Source organism: Aplidium turbinatum, chromosome 15 (assembly GCF_918807975.1).
Source record: "Aplidium turbinatum chromosome 15, kaAplTurb1.1, whole genome shotgun sequence".
Lineage (NCBI taxonomy): Eukaryota > Metazoa > Chordata > Ascidiacea > Aplousobranchia > Polyclinidae > Aplidium > Aplidium turbinatum.
In genome coordinates this window covers 5,433,761-5,446,085 of record NC_137486.1, presented here as the reverse complement: position 1 = coordinate 5,446,085, position 12,325 = coordinate 5,433,761, and the positions used below count along the sequence as shown (strand labels likewise).

General features: G+C 45.3%; 1 non-coding gene across 1 annotated transcript; it reads left to right on the top strand.

Annotated features, from left to right (window-relative positions):
• The first annotated feature begins 2,572 nt into the window (after positions 1–2,572).
• LOC145784903 (small nucleolar RNA U3) lies at positions 2,573–2,780 on the top strand. The gene has a single exon (XR_014291071.1). It is a non-coding gene; the product is annotated as a small nucleolar RNA U3 (small nucleolar RNA).
• The last annotated feature ends 9,545 nt before the right edge of the window (positions 2,781–12,325 follow it).

Sequence of the window (12,325 nt, the reverse complement as noted above, 5' to 3'; positions counted from 1 at the left end):
CCAAAACAGTGTGGTCACATCTATACGTCAAAATTCACTTTGTAAAATTGTTGTCGTAGAGCATATTTAACCCCAAATTCGTGTTCTGCGACCAAACAAAACCCGTAATCGACATATTATATGATCACATTACACCAGTTTAAGGCTGTAGATTTTCACAATATCTTACCTGGCAGCCATTTTGAAAAAATGGCGGCAGAACCACAGTTTTGGCGGGAAAATTCTGAAACTTCACCAAAATTGTTTTTAACAAAGGTGGAAACCCGTAACACATAGCCGCACTAATTTCTAAAAACTTTTTGAAAAATGGTACACCCTAGTGTCAACTCGTTAAAGTTAAAGAAAAAAAAGAGAAAATGGCTGGGTTTTGCGGTCAAACCGTGCAAAATCGCTGGGCGCGAAAGAGTTAATTATTAATTACTCAGTGAAGGAATATTACGTTTAAATGATGATCTGGAGTTGTAAAATTTGTCACTGCTGTTGTCCGACGTGGGTTGCAGTGCTAACTTTCAAAGGTATTGTTTACTTCCAAAACAAAACTTCATTATTAAAATTTTCATCAAATCCTCTTATGATTTAAGTGATGATCCGCTTAAGATGCGTAGTGTGATAAAATATTTGAAACAAAGTAGACAGTATCACACTAAATCAGCAAAATCAATTTTATTAATGGAGCTTTCGCCACAAATTACTGTTTGTTTATATTGTTATATACAAATAATACAATATTATTTTTATATATTGCTTAACCTACTGTTGATTATTTCGTGCAAAGCTAATGCTTTGAAGTTCTTATGTTTTTTTAATAGGCTACGGTAAATCACCGCATTTAAACGGTCGCAATGGCGGGTGGTTGCGTTAGCGGATTTTGATTTGTGCATTGTTAGCACGAAAAAAATTGTTTACACAAAGTTGGTACATAAACCAAAAGGCACGACGTGTTCTCAACCAGAATGATGGTCAGAGCTGTCACTCTGTGTACAAAAAATACTTTGACTTTGTGCTTACCTTTTCCTTTGCTTAGAACTTTTTTACTATCACTGTAAGTGCTAATGCCGTTTTTGTCTTGTCTCATATTATTTCAACGTTTCTTGACGTTAAAGAGACTAATTAAAGAGAAATTTACGCTGCCGGATAGTAGCCTACTGTTTTGAGACATCACTGCGTTATCAATAGGGCCCGCAAAAGTCAATAAAGTCAACATTTTTTAAGGAACTCGTTTATCCACGAATTAAAGAATAAAGTTGTTTTCAGCACCTAGGGAACTGTTTCTTGGAAGTTTATAGGTCAAAATAAAGTCAAAATTTTGAATAAAGTCAAAATTTGTCAAATTATGGCTTTTGACAAACTTTTTGTGTTTCTGGAGAGTAATTTTTGTCAAAATCTTCGTGGAAGCATTGTAAATCAGGAACTGCGAAAAAATTAAACCATATTAACCCATAAGAGCAGGAAATATGTCACAATGCCCACTTAGATCAGCAGTAACTTTTATCGCAAATTGTCCCTTGTTTATTCATTGTTACGTATTTAAATAATTTTTATAAAACACCCCCTCTTGACAAACGTGGTCTTTTCAAAGATCAACAGTTTGGATTTAAGGAATAGCCTACCGTACTAACATTCTGTAATACAAAAATACAAATCGAGAGACCGTGAATCAGACAGATCCGTCTTACAAGAAAAGACGGACCTCTGGAGGGTAACAATCCCAGACGGGGACAACATCTCGAGTGAGTTCACTCTGGAGGAATTTTTCGTCGCCCACCAGCACATAAAGCCAGGCAAAGCCTCGGGCCCTGACCACCTATGCCCGGAGTTGATAGTCCATGCTGCTGCTTCCTAAAAGTCCTGGTTAAAAGACTTCTTTTCCTGCTGTTTGTGCCACCTGAGAATTCCCAGAATCTGGAGAAGAGCCCTTGTGGTTGCAGTTCCTAAGCCTAAGAAGCCCCCAGGGGATCCGAAGAGCTACCGTTCAATCTCACTGCTCTGCATCCCCTTCAAGATCCTCGAGAGACTCATCTACGCCCGTGTCAAACCAATAATAGATTTGCAGCTCCCCCGTGAGCAAGCTGGCTTTCGACACGAACAATCAACCGTAGATCAGGTCACACTTATGACCTAAGACATTGAGGACAGCTTTTCGGCTAAGAAGAAGGCTGGCGCCGTGTCTGTTGATCTCACGGCTGCCTATGATACTGAGAAACACTGCCTATGGACTAATCTATTGGCGTCCAGCTCAGTTGCTCAAGACAAACGTGGCGAGGCCGTGTTTCCTGCTGATGGTTGCGCCTGCGAGTGTGAAGTTTGGTCATATCAACTTATCCACAGATGTGCTGTGGGTCTCCTGGAGGAAAATCACGAGGGCCTGATGTCTAGTGGCCTGGTACTCGATGATGCTGAGTTTGCTGGCTGTAATGCCCTTGGTGTCCAGCTGCAGGACGGTGGGTCGTTGGTACCTTTCGACAGAGGAGCTGAGAAGGACGTAATAAAACTAAAAAAATGCTCTAGTTATGCTACCACAAACCTTAGAATTATTTTGTAGTATGGTAACGTTTTTCGTACCTGAAAAATCAAGATCATACTTTTAGGGATCATTTCTATAGTATGCATCTTGACAACGTCACTCAAAATTGACAAAATCTCAACTACGATGACGAGACGAAGGGTTTCTCTCTGAGCATGAAGCTTGGTTGAATCTCCCGCTGGGAAGGTTCAGTCCTTGATGAGTGTTCTTAGTCGACTTTGGTTGACCGGGAGGAGGGAAACTCGTTCTGAGTAGTTGTTCAGTTTTATAAACATGAAGAATAAAATTAGTTTCAAAGACATAAGTGAATGCAAAAGTGTGTTTAAACTTTCACATTACAGGCAGAGCGGGGTATAAGAGTCAAAGTACCTGCGCGAGGACGCGTGAAGGAGACGTGGGCGCTGCCCGGCGGTCAATTACTGCCGGTTCCAGCGTCCACACGCGACGGGTCGCCCGGTCCGTCGCAGGGCTTCATTCTGGGCTATGCAGAAAGAGCCTGTCTCCCTGGCCCGCTCTGCCATTCTAAATTTGTGGACGGGCCATATAGTGTTTCGATCCACACTCTCCCTCCACAGGTACCTCGACTCCTCAACCTGGCCCTCGCGACCTAAGCTGGTGGACTTAACCCTCCGGGTGCATCGTCACCCCATAAATCACGCCGCTCCCCGCCGCCGCGGGGTGTGGCAGGCCGGTTTCTTAAAGTCTTCGACCTGGCTATGTTTGTTTGTACTCTTGCGAATAAAACAGTTCAACACTATATGTTATTTGAATAGCTAAGTGTTAAACTGTTTTATTCGCATCAACAGCGCACGGGTACAAATAATTGACACGGCGAGAGAGCACAAACAAACATAGCCAGGTCGAAGACTTTCAGAAACCGGCCTTCCACACCCCGCGGCGTGATTTAGGGGTGACGATGCACCCGGAGGGGTAAGTCCACCAGCTTAGGTCGCGGGGGCCAGGCTGGGGAGTCGAGGTACCTGTGGAGGGAGAGTGTGGATCGAAAACGTTACATGACCCGTCCGCAAATTTAGAATGGCAGAGCGGGCCAGGGAGACAGGTTCTTTCTGCATTGCCCAGAAAGATGGCCTGCGACGGGCCGGGCGACCCGTCGCGTGTGGACGCTGAAACCGGCAGTAATTGACCGCCGGGGGCGCCCACGTCTCCCTCACGCGACCTCGGCGCAGGTACTTGACTCTCATACCCGGTCTGCCAGTAGGCAGAGCGGATAAAATTGGGGTCTACCACGAGGAAGAGAGTCAACTATTTAAGGATAATTTGGCTTTCGTGGCAAACAAAATTCAAATAAAAATGTGGAGCAGAGGCTCGATTAATCAATAGAAACAAAAAATATAGGTGGGAATGTAATACATACTCACTGGAGAAGAGAAAGCTTTGATTCGGCGAGCACGGATGTGCACTGGCCAGACGTTGAGGCAGGTTCGCCCAGCTGGGTCGGGGAGGCTAGCGATTGAAACCAGAGGCACTGATAGGCTACATTACCAGGAAAAAGTAGAAAATTGGGGTGGAAATTTTGAGGCTGCATCGAGTTGATCAGGGGATCGTGTTGATCAATGCGTTGAAAGCAGAGCGAGGTTGATCCGAGCGGGCAAGAACAGCGTTACAAGGCGAAGGCAGCGTAAGATAATTCGAAACAATTGATTGATTAATACATAGAGATATAGTGATGATTGAAGTTACTTAATTGCTGTTAAACCAGTCTCGATTCACAATGTACATTAGACATTTTATTCCTTTCCTTTGTTCATTTTTTAATGCTTGGGTTTGATGAGACTGGGGCGTTATAAAAAAGATGACACTGGTTTATAGACATATGTTGATGATATAAGGTGATGAATTTTAAGACAATTGGGACGTCTGATTCTAAAGTGGCCCAAGTCAAAAAAAGTGGTTTTGAGATAATCGAGTTTAAAGATTCATGCTGTGATAAAAATTGTCACTGAAGGTTTGCAATCTTCATCTTGCATGTGAGAAAACTTGAGTGAGCAAGAAACTGTTTGTGATGCTTGGTTTAACTGAGTGATGACGTCATCTTCGTTTATTACGTAGGTTTTAACTTGGGCCACTTTTCTATGATTAGATAAGTCAAAACTAGCGACCCAAGTTAACTTGGTACAGATAATAAAAGCTTTTCTTATAACAGAAAAGTGGCCCAAGTCAAAAATTTTGCGTTTAAAAAAAATATTTTTTGCCTGTTTTTATGTTACACGAAAAACAGAGCTTTTAATACCTTTTTATTAAAATAAGGAAAAAACAGCAAACAACAAAATACTGAAAGAACAAACGGTTAACAACAATACGGGCTATAAAAGAAACGTAACTTTAAAACCAAGGCTGTAGAAGCGTGCAAAAAATATGCGATTCCCACTCGATTTATAGCTGCTGGCTGATTCCGACTTCAGTGTTGCCAGATTTTTTTTCATTTAATTTAACTTAAATTGCGATCGAAATGGCAACTTTCACGTACTAACAAGAACAAACACTTCTATTTGTCGGTAAAGTTAATACAGAAAACAAGAAACAATATTTTGAAAAAAAATGCAAACAAAAATTTTATTGTTTATCGTCTTGCATCAAGCTTCTTGTGGTTAGTGGTTTAGCGTCTTGTGATGTATGAAGGGACCATAAAAAACAGTAAATCTGGGAAATCCAAACTTTTGCTGCTGTCAACAGAAGACGCATGAAGCCGAATCCAATTGCATACATTTTGTCTGTCAGATGAGCTTATAAGAGAAAGATTGAATACCCTACTCGCATCTATCCCTGACAGTCGAATGGCGTTTGGATTGGAAATTCGTTATCATCGTGGATGTTGGCGCAATTATGTCAGCAACCCTCTGAAGAAATCTTTGTCTGATGAAAGTACAGAGCATCTGCAACAGGTTAATCTTCGAGAGGCTCAAGCAATCTTCTTTCATCATGTCCGTCAAGTTATCTTTGAAAGTCATGAAATCCATACACTGCAAGGGGTACTAATGGATTACAAACGCATTACTTCAAATTGTGGTTACTATTCCACAGCAAAGTCCAGTTTCTTGAAGGAAATTCTGATCAAGGAATTCGGAAATGACATAGCATTTCATGAAAGAGGTCAGAAGAATGTGAGTGAACTGGTAGCCTATATGATACGAGAGCTGCAGGCTCATATCTTGAGGCTGCAATATCCTCTCTAGGTGTAAGTGACGATAATCTGGTGAAGAATGTAGCTGGGAGACTCAGAGATCCGATCAAAACAAAAACTATTCCTTGGCCTCCATACATACATGAGTTAGAAAATGGAGACTTACATGATCTCCTCTTGAAGCTCATCACTTGGTTAAAGCACCCTACTAAGTCTGAAGTCGATGACACCCCCCCAGTCAGATCAATTGCATCTATTTTGACCAGCTATATCACTGGAAGACGTACTGCATTTGAGACAAACCTAGCTGTACTGGTACATGGTATGGCAAAGAGCAGAGAAATGGTAGACATATTACATAAGGATGGCCTGGGAATCAGTTACAACGATGTACTTATGCTTAGAGATTTCAGGTCAGTTACTGACCTGAAGCATTCAACTGAGTGTCCATTTGAACTTTCTGAAAGAACACCCGCAATATGTATAGTCAAGTCGACAACGATGATTTCAAAAGTGATAATTTGACTGGAAGTGGCCAATCACATCGTACAAATGTCATATTTGTTCAGCCAGATCTGCCTGAGTTAAATCTACCTACCCTAATTGAGGATAGACCAGTTGTAAATACCACCTTGACTTCCCACTTCTCTGCTAGTCTCAAAGAACTTGGGAGCCAGATGCAAAGAGTTGAACCATACAAAACAGTCAAGCGTGGTGAACCACCCATCAGACCAAGGGTAACGGATGAACATCTGGACACAGCTCCTCAAAGAATGAGAGGTGTCATCCATGCATTGGCCCGAGCCATGGCCACCTAAAGATACGGCCTGATTTGTCACATTTTGCAGAAATTTCCAGGTTTTTCTAACTTTGGGCAAACGCTTAAATAAATTTTTCTAAAAATTAGATTTTTACGCTTTCTTTATTCTTTTCCCCAGATGACACAATAGGTTTTAACATCCTCACATGTTGAAAAACAAAGAAAATTTGATTTCGAAGATTTTAGTCAGACTGTTAATTTTCAATAACAGTCTGATTTTGCGTTTTTCAACGTACTTTTTCTCATTTGCTACTGCTTCCCCAAGGCAACAAAAAAGTTTTATGTCATTAGAAAACCGCAAAAAGTAAAAACATCTCAAAAAATATCAGCCAAGCACTGGCAGTAGCTGTAATCAAAATCTGCAAAATGTGACAAATCAGGCCGCATCTCCAGGTGGCCATGCCCGAGCTAAGGCAGACCCAACAAGACCAAAGCCAGAAGACCAGACCATACCAGCCTTTTCTGGCTTCCAGGCCAAGCTATCACCAGAAACCCGGAAAAGTCAAGCAATTTATCACATGACTTATCCTGATCCACCAAGAAAGATCATTCTGTATGAAGTCCTGCGCAAGCTTGCAAAGGCAAGTGATGACAAGAAGATGCCATTTGCAGTTATTGTCGGTGATCATCCTGTCTACGCATTACTGCTAGAATTGAAAAGTGAGAATCCAGACATGACTGCTGACATATTGCCATGCATGGGACCCTTTCATATTCAGATGCCTTTCATCAATGCGGTCTACAAGAGGTTCAAAGGCTCAAGCATTTCAGATGTACTGGTGGCTGCAGGTGTCATTGCAAATGGATCCATAGATCCAGCTCTGCGTGGAAAACACTTCAAACGCAGTGTGCGTTGCCTTCGACTCTTCTACGAAGCTTTAGTCCACCATGCACTAGACAAACCTTTGGAAGGTTCCACTCTGTCTGAAAAGATCCAGGAATCTCTCAGTAAGTAACGCTGTTCAGTAGACCAACAAGAACTTAATGATGCAAATGCCTATCTCAAGGTGCTTGTTGACTCTCTATTCGAGAACTTAGATGGTGCTCCACAAGCAGATTTCTGGATTTCATTCTTGGAGATGGTAGAGATACTTTCTCAAAACATCCATGCTATAAGGACAAGAAACTGGATGGAGTTCAAGTCCTCACTGAAGTTGATGCTTTCTTGGATGCGTATCTATGATGATAGATATGGACGTCATCTTCCAGATTTCATTGCAGTCCTGGAAAGTCTTCCCCATATCCAAGCACAATTCATGGAGAGTGGCATGTTTGCACAGATCGGCAAATATGTCTTCCAGATTTCATTGCAGTCCTGGAAAGTCTTTCCCATATCCAAGCACAATTCATGGAGAGTGGCATGTTTGCAAGGCTCGGCAAATATCAGGACTCTTGTGCTTGAAACGCAAATCGTAGCTGATGTCGGTGAGAGGTGAGAGCAGCAAAGTGGTCAGTACTCAAGAAAAAGACGGTCATCAGACTGGTAGGCTTACCTGACTCTGACAGTCTACGACCACACTTATAGCGCACCAATTACCTCACATATCGGCAGAAGAACTTCCAGCTTCAGAATCATCCGTCACCAATTGGCCATGGATTGCACCTTGCAAATGGCATATGCCTCCCAGTACGCTATACCCAACCTGCACTTCCACGATCCCTGGAACTTCCAACAACTCCAAGTCATCTATATATAGGGAACAGTGATGATGACAGCAGAAGTGATTCTGACAGCTGTGCATCATATTTGTCCTGCAGTGATAGTGAATCTAATACAGTAGGCGACCACATACGTCTGCCATCTTGGATTTTGAGGTTAAGGGGACTCTGAATCATGAAATATGTCATCCCATTGTGTTTCTGACACCAAAATTAGTGGGAATTGACACCTAAATTGTCATTTTTGGCCATCCACGTCAAGAAATAGAACTTTATTAGTTTTCAAAGATGGCGGTGGCAGCCATTTTGAAAAACGTCTAAAATAACAACTTTCCCGCCATTTTTGTGAGGTATATGGGAGCTTATTTTTTTAGTATCAGTTGCCCTTGTTAAATCCACTGAGAAACTTTGGTATGCTAAACACGGCCAAGGATCCTCTGAAAATGACCCTACTATAAAGCAGGCTACAGCTGCAAAAGCAAATTAAAAGACAATTCTAGGTAACAATGAAACTATTCTTCAGCATTGTTTAAGTTTAATGTTAGCTTATTCGTTAACAAAGGAGTAGAGACTAAAAAAATACGCAGTACAGTATTACCAACCAATCAATTTATCATTACAAGCTATAACTTGGTTCTATTGATTTGGTGAAAATTGCAGTATCGTAAATGCAAGAATGGCCCAAGTGAGCTTGGGCCTTTCTTGCAATAACATTTTTTTTTATCCAAGAGACCAAGTTAACTTGGTTTACTTTTGGACACTTAATAAAAAAAAATTTTTTTGGTCTAAAGACTCCAAATTTTGTCAGCAACAACCTTATATCGTTTTGTGCAAGATTCCATCAAAACCTCATAAGTGGCCCAAATTAACTTGGGCCACTTTAGAATCAGATGTCCCAATTGATATAAGGTTATGACGTCTAAACGGTTTGCTGTCTTGCGCGCTCGGATACTTACTGCAACGTTTCTGTTATTGGGGAATAAGTTTCTGATCGCTGAAGTCGTCTTTTCTATGACGTAGCCCCTCCACAAGTGAGCCCGGCGTTCCAAGCTTTCCAGACGCGGAAGGATCCTTTGATTGAGAGGGAAGCCACTTTTCTAGCCACCTCTGCTACCCCACGAGAAGGAACGCCCAAGGCCGTCAGAGCTCGTCGGGGCATAGCTCCCGAGGGAGCCTACGACGAACGGAAGTGACAGGACGTCCCTGCAAGGGCGCTTCCTGTCTTCCTTTATGTTGACACATAACTCGCCGTACTTGTCGTGTTTCCTGTCGGCGGCTTTTCGAAGAGAATCCGCGCCGTTGTCGAACGGACATGTGACGTCACATACGACCGTGACACCGTCAGGGCGTTGCAAGACGATGTCAGGACGCAGATCGGCACCGCCCGCTTCCACGTGCTGTGGAACCGTACTATCTATGGAAAGCCCGGGTTGCCATTCGGCAGGCACGTGCCCCACGATCTCCCTCAATACTGAATTGTGTCGTTCCGTGACGACAGTCATCACGGTAGGGCAGTGATTCAATATGTGGGGGAGAGTCTCTTCCGCTTTCCCACAAGCACGACACATGGCAGGTAGGTAACGGCGGCCATGGCTTGGTTTTGATTTAAGTGGCATTAGATTCAATCTAGCTTTGTACGCAAATACTCGGTCCGCGTGATCCAGGAGCTCCGGGCGCCGGGTCCAGGAATTTGAAAATCCGGACAGGCAGTGGGCACTGACCGTCTTGCCTTGGTCAGGTTTGGATTTCCACTGTCTCTTCCACCACAAGTCATTGTGTTGATGGAAGGTCGGCACCACTTTTTTCCTTATAGGAGGGGTGATTGTGGAGCTCCCCGCGGCCAACTCAAGGCCGCCATCCGAGCGGGCGGACCAACGTACGTTCAAGTGACGGGTGGCCGCCGGGACACGGCCCCACAGGCTCTCGCCTGTAGGGCACGGTCTAGAACGGGCGCCGTCACTATTCAGATAACTGGCCAGGTGGTCAGTCGTGGGATCTGGAGTGCCGAACCTCAGACAGGCATGACGCCTAAGCTGCCCGAGAGCGACGGCAGAAACAATGCTGTCAGGTGACGTCAGCATCTTGAAAGCATGAGCTACCGAAAGCGTGTCACTTTCGCGACACAAGTTCGTGATGCCCAAACCTCCCCATGCAGGCTTACAGTAAAAGAACGCGCTGCAGGCCCACTTGGGAAGACGCCACGCCACCTTCAAACACCGCAAAACCAGTCGGTCAAGCTTCAGAAGCTCATACTGTCTAAAGCGCCGCACTCGCAGATGGTATAACGCGGACGGGAGAATTATAGAAGTGAGTGCCAGAAGTTTCTGGCTTGGGGTGAGAAAAGATTGCATTAAAGAAGAAATGTGTTTCTCCAGAGTGGAGATGAAGGGTTGGGTTACGGATGCGTCCGAGGCGTAACCGGTTCGAGCGCCGAGGTATCTATACGTCTCGCCTTTGGGGATGACTCGAATTTCCTCCCCGGCAAGAAAGGTTTCGGGTCGACCCGCAGACGGGACGCCGACACTTTCCCATAGGACAGGGTGCCACACTTGCGTGGGTTGAACCGTAGCCCGGACCAGGAGGAGAAGGGTTCAGTAGCAGATAGGAGAGAGACCATCTGCTGGCGATCGGAAGAAACGAGACAGATGTCGTCCGCATAGGCCATACAACGTACTTTAATATCTTCTTTGGCAGGAAGGTTGTAGCCGCAATCCGTTTTGTCACGGACGCCCCTGAGGAGCACCTCGATGACTAAATTGAATAGCAGCCCCGACAACGGGCAGCCCTGACGGACTCCCCGCCCCACAGGGATACCTTCGGTTTCACCATTGCCGCAGCGGACGGTGCAGGTGTTGTCGACGTATATGTCGGAGATGCACTCAATAAGGTCTGTGGGGGCGTCAAAATGACGCAGGACCTCGGCTATGCATTCGTGCCGGACACCGCCAAAGGCGTTTCGAATGTCCAGAAACGCAACCGACACAGGCCTTTTGCGTGACTGTGCATCCGAGAGGATGGTGTCGAGCATGAACACATGCTCATAGACGCCCTCTGTGGGCATGAATCCCTTTTGCTCTCGGCTGATAACATCCCCTCCACCGCCCAACGCTGCAGGCGCCGGGCCAATACGGCGGCGTAGATTTTATAAATGTTTCGGCAGATGGAGATGGGCCGCCAGTTGCTGACGTCGTGCAGGTCACCCTCAGGGTCTTTACATATGAGTGTGATCCTGCTGGTTCTCCACTGGTCCGGTACACGACGGTTAATCCGGCAGGTCTCGAAAAGGCTGGCCAAGAGTCCCCCTCTTGGGTCCAGGGTCTTCCAGAAACCGTAGGACAATCCGTCAGAACCAGGGGCGGAACCGACATCAAGCGACTAGAGGACCGCCTCCACCTCCCGGGCCGTAATGGGACCTTCACCGTCATCGACGGGGAAGAGGTTCACACTATCATGCTCGTAACGGTGGGAGTTCATCCACTCGGGCATCTGCGAGCAACTCCCAGCTTCAGGAGCGGTCATGTCGCGTCGAAATCTCTCCTCAATTTCTTGAGGTGGGATTTCGCAACGACGGTCACTGTTTTTTCCTTCAACGATCCGGCGGACCGTTCCCTTCGCGTCCCGCGAGAAGGCGGCTCGCAACTTCACGCCCCTACGATATCGGGCTCCGTTCCCGCGCGAACCCCCGCCGTCCGACCGAAGAGAACCCCCGTTCGAACGACGGCGAGCCGCGCGAGCCCGGGCGCCACGATTGAAGCGTGGTTTGCGAGGACGTGTCCTCTTAGGCGGCGAAGTGCCAGCGGTCCACTCTTCCAATTCAATGCAGAACTGGTCAAAATTTATGCCACCCGCTAAAGTAAGGTTCACTAAACTGCAAAGAGCCCGCCTGGAGCTTTTCGTCTTACTTTCCCTGACTGGTTCAACAGGGTCTTGGATGGATCGTTGAATGTTGGGTGAGATGGACATCCCTGGGGTAGTCTGTGGGAGTCCGGAGTCAATCGTGGCTTGGTTGCATGTTATGGTGTCACTTCGGGGTCGAGTCAAGGTTTGGGAAGAGATAGTTGGCAGGAATTTAGAGTGGGTGGTTTGGGTAGGTGGGATAAAAGGTTGGGCTTCAGCAGACAGCGTCGAGGTACAAGGTTGTATAGGACAGATGGGAGCAGGATTAAAGGGTAAGGAGGAG